The sequence below is a fragment of the Silene latifolia genome, unplaced genomic scaffold (genome assembly GCF_048544455.1).
Source record: "Silene latifolia isolate original U9 population unplaced genomic scaffold, ASM4854445v1 scaffold_70, whole genome shotgun sequence".
In the NCBI taxonomy this organism is placed as follows: domain Eukaryota; kingdom Viridiplantae; phylum Streptophyta; class Magnoliopsida; order Caryophyllales; family Caryophyllaceae; genus Silene; species Silene latifolia.
This window is the reverse complement of record NW_027413609.1, coordinates 1639371-1643487: the sequence shown is the minus strand read 5'-3', so window position 1 is coordinate 1643487 and position 4117 is coordinate 1639371. Positions and strand designations below refer to the sequence as shown.

The following is a 4117-nucleotide window of genomic DNA, read 5'->3' as shown; positions in this document are numbered from 1 at the left end:
GCTAATCCGTTCGTCAAATCATAAACTTGAAACGTAAATAAACGTAAACATATCTCTTGAACATTGTTACTAGCTTGATCGTTGTTACCGTCATTAGTCGATATGATTAAAACCGTTTTATTCGAAAATTACGCAAATTAAATTACGATTTTTTTCCGAAAAATCGTCTTAGAAAATTGTAGGCTTATCAATACTATATATATATATATATATATATATATATATATATATATATATATATATATATGGGTTAAAAAAAGGTGAACTAAAGACGTGCGAACCGTACGAACTAACCAAAATCAATAAAACACGCGCTGACAACTAATTTAAAATAGACAACTAATTAATAAGCAAAGTCAAACTTTATCTCTAACACATTATACCCCCGTCACTTTCAAGTTTCGAGCACTCATTGCCATCTCACTCTATCTCCACTCAACCACACCACATACTCTCGCCGCCGACCACCGGATCTCCGACTACAAGTCTTCACCGCTATCTCCTCATCAAGACCGGCGGCGCATTTTTGGTCAAACACCATTTGAACTCTCTCTATCCCATCCGCACACCAAAATTAGGCGCCGCCGACCGCCGTCCCGGAGTTCCGTTTATCACTTAAATTCCACGACGAGCTGCTCCAGCTAACTTTTGTCCTCCTTTCACTGTCGATAAAGGTGTTAATGTTTAGGTTATTGTGAGGTGCAGGTGAGCTGCTGTAGTTAATTTGATTTATTTAATTTGATTGTTAAGTTGATCAAATTGCTAATTAGCAAATTAGCAAATTGATAGGACTTTTACCTTTGATAAGGTGATAGCCTTTTGTTTTTGGTTTTTTGTTGTTTCGTGTTGTTGGATTGTTTTTTTATATTACATTTGTTGAGGTGTGATGTGATATTGAAATATTTGCATTTTTGGGATTTAGTTATGGACCTAGTTCTTGGTTGTTTTTGGGTATTGTTATTTCCACTTTTGGAAGCATTAAGCATTGAAGGTCAGATGTCAAACATATCGAAGTGTATCTAGTAAGTTAAAAGAGTGTACCTAGTTAGCTAGATAAATGTATCTACAAACTTAAAGGAATGTATCTAGTTAGTTAACGGTAAGTATCTAGCAATTTAGAGACGTGTATCTAGCTATCTAGATTCTAGAGGCATGATCTCAAAGAACCTAAAGAAATGTATCTAAAAATTTGAGTATGTATCTAGCTAGTTAATGGTAATAATATTCATTATTTTGATTCTGAAATTCGGAGCTACGACGTTTCACTATATCTATGACAGGTCAAATCTCCTTTCTTGTTTTGTTCCTCTCTTTTCTTGTTTCGGTGGTTCACATGTATTGTAATTACGCTTGTTTGTGTAGGGTGTGAAGAAGAATCAGAAGCAGTGATCTCTACTAGAAGGTTTTCGGTTGAATTTCTCAAAAACGCGCCTCGTATTGAGTTGTTTGTCCCAGCATACCATTTAACGGGGCAGCTCTAAAGACCCAAGATTTGCAGCTCATAATTCATCATTCTACTGTGAAACCAAAGCTTTTTCCTCTAATAGGTAATATGATTCTTCCTCTAACTTCCGTGGTTATGCATTTCACATAAAATAGATATTAGATTTGAGTTTTGTACAGAGAAATTAGGATTGCAGTTTGTAGCTTTTTTGGTCCTCTTTCCCTTGTCCATTTCCGTAGGAAGCTTGATACTTGAGACTTTTTACTGTTTTGGCATGTTCCATTTACGTGAATATATCGTTGTAAGAGTTGAACTCACAAGGATGGTCTGATTAGTTGTTTCACTTGTTTGTTATTTTGTATTGTCCAGTTCATGTCTAGGACTCGAATATGATAAAAAGCTTAATTCATCTTTGCGCAGTTAAAGCAAGCTTGGAAAGCCGAGTAATAGCAAATCTTTCGCTCAATAGGAACCCGGAAAAAGGGGTAAAAAATGTGTACCTAACAATTTAAAGGTGAATGGTGTTTCACAATTGTGTTTGTTTCGAGTGGTGGTTAGCCCGAGGCGTGGACGGCGGTGAGTATGGTGAGATCTGTGTTTGGATTAATTCTTGATGCTGGCATTGGTGTTAATGTCTTTCCGAGAACCCGACAGTAACCCAAGACTGATTCTAAGAGCTTCTTCACCACAAGATGTTCGTTCCATGAGCACCAATCGAGGCAAGAAGCCAAGTCTGTCGGCTTGGGTATATTAATGGTGGTAGTAAGAGGACACTTTGGTGAGTCGTAAGGGTGGGTGGTTGTAGTCGGAGGTGTGCAGTTGTGGTGATTGGGAAAGTTACCCAAGCAATAATGAGCAGGATTCAAGAATATAAGGTAGCTCAACCTGATAAGGCACCCTGATACTCCGTATACCAGTTCACAAATCCAGTTTGTATCATCAAAACGACTGATGGCATTCAGAAACTCATGTATCCCACACACACAAAGCGACTGCAAGGATCAACAAGAGAACAATTAGATTTATGCACTAACGGATTAATAATCCAGAGTAAAAATTAAAGTTGTGACATCACAAGTTCCACCAGGTGACACAACTCCAATATTTGAGCGTACAAAGTATTTCTTGGGATTGGTTGTTTTAACCTCAATACAAAAACAAATGTGTATCTGGACTATTATTTTATGTATATAGACTACTATTTTGTGTATCAACTAGTTTTAACGGTTCGCAAAGTAAGAAGTACGGAATATATAGCAAGGTAAAATATTTTATTTAATAAGGTAAAAGAGCGTACCTAGCTTGTCAAAGATGTGTATCTAGAAAGATAAATGATTGTATCTAAACACTTTGAGATGTGTATTTAGCTTAGCTAGGTAAAGAAGTGTATATAGCATCGAAATGTGTATCTAGTAAGGTAAAAGACTTGTATCTACTAATCTAAAGAAGTGTATCTAGCAACAAAGTTGTGTATCAAAAAAAAAGTGTTCAAATTTATAAGAGATGTGTATCTAACTTGATATAGATGTGTATCTATGAAGATAAACGTGTGTATCTAGCAAGTTAGAGAAGTATATCTAGCTTATCGATCTAGCAAGGTAAAAGATGGTATCTAATTTATGAGAGATGTGTATCTACTATCTACTATCTAATAAGGTGAATGAGTGTATTTAGAAATTTGAATGTCACCCAATTTTTATATAACTAAAATGAAAGATATTTTTATTATATCCTAGCCGTATAATGCAAGTATACCTAGAAGGACTTTTTATTTATCTAAGAGTACATTTTATGTAGTATAAACAAGTACTCTTAACAAACAAAAAACAGTGACTGAGACTATGTGGTTGTTGCTTTTTAGAGATTATCACAATCAAGCATTCAACATTATACGAGTACCAACATTCAAATCAACAATACCAAATGTCATAATAAACAAAAATGAATTATGGTAGAGTAGCAAAAATATGTAAATGAGATCTAGCCACATCCATATGTTAGATACACTCTTTTACCTTGCAACAACATTATACGAGTACCAACATTCAAATAAACGATATTTTCAAATGCACCAATCTGGCCCTTTCTTGAGCTTTTTCAGGGCATTCTCGACAGCAAGTTTTCTGGCTTTCTTCCCATGAGTCAACTCTTCCGGGTCATCACCGTCGGCGATCGATCCTCCATCGGAGATGGCGCCTAAATCAGCGTCCACCATCCTAAACTACTCAGCCGATGGTGTCGACATCCTCAGGCAGCATACCAACGTCAACCAAACACATTACATGATTCTAAATCTAGCAACAAAGGCGTTATTAGGCTTATTTTCTCGAAATTAATCTTCGTTTATAGCAGATCTAAAATCAAAATCACAAATTTTCAAAAGTTTGAAATAAGTAACGCGCCGGAAAATTAGAATTAGATGACGAGTAGGATGGAGTGTGTCGCCAGAGAAGGGAAGTGATGGCTGGAGGAATGAGAGTGTTATCGCCGGCGGTTGAAACAAGTTCTGGTGAGAGGGAAAGACAGGTATGGTGAGTGAGTTGGTCGCCTGACGTCGCCGGAAATTGATGGTGTCGTTTGAGTCGCCGGCGCCGGCAGCCCGTAAAAGTGCAGGTGAAACTCCGGTGGCCGGAATCGAAGTCGAACTGTAGAAATTGAGAGCGATGTAGTTGA

The 4117-nt window shown here is 36.9% G+C and overlaps 1 long non-coding RNA gene across 2 annotated transcripts; it reads left to right on the top strand.

The window, feature by feature from the left end:
• The first annotated feature begins 342 nt into the window (after positions 1-342).
• Positions 343-2879, top strand: LOC141640052 (uncharacterized). 2 transcript variants are annotated; one of them, XR_012542803.1, is made up of 3 exons: positions 343-705; positions 1363-1547; positions 1865-2879. It is a non-coding gene; the product is annotated as an uncharacterized LOC141640052 (long non-coding RNA). The 2 variants fall into 2 exon arrangements; XR_012542804.1 differs by lacking the exon at positions 343-705 and adding an exon at positions 769-808 and having other exon boundaries at positions 1865-2767.
• Positions 2880-4117: the final 1238 nt, after the last annotated feature.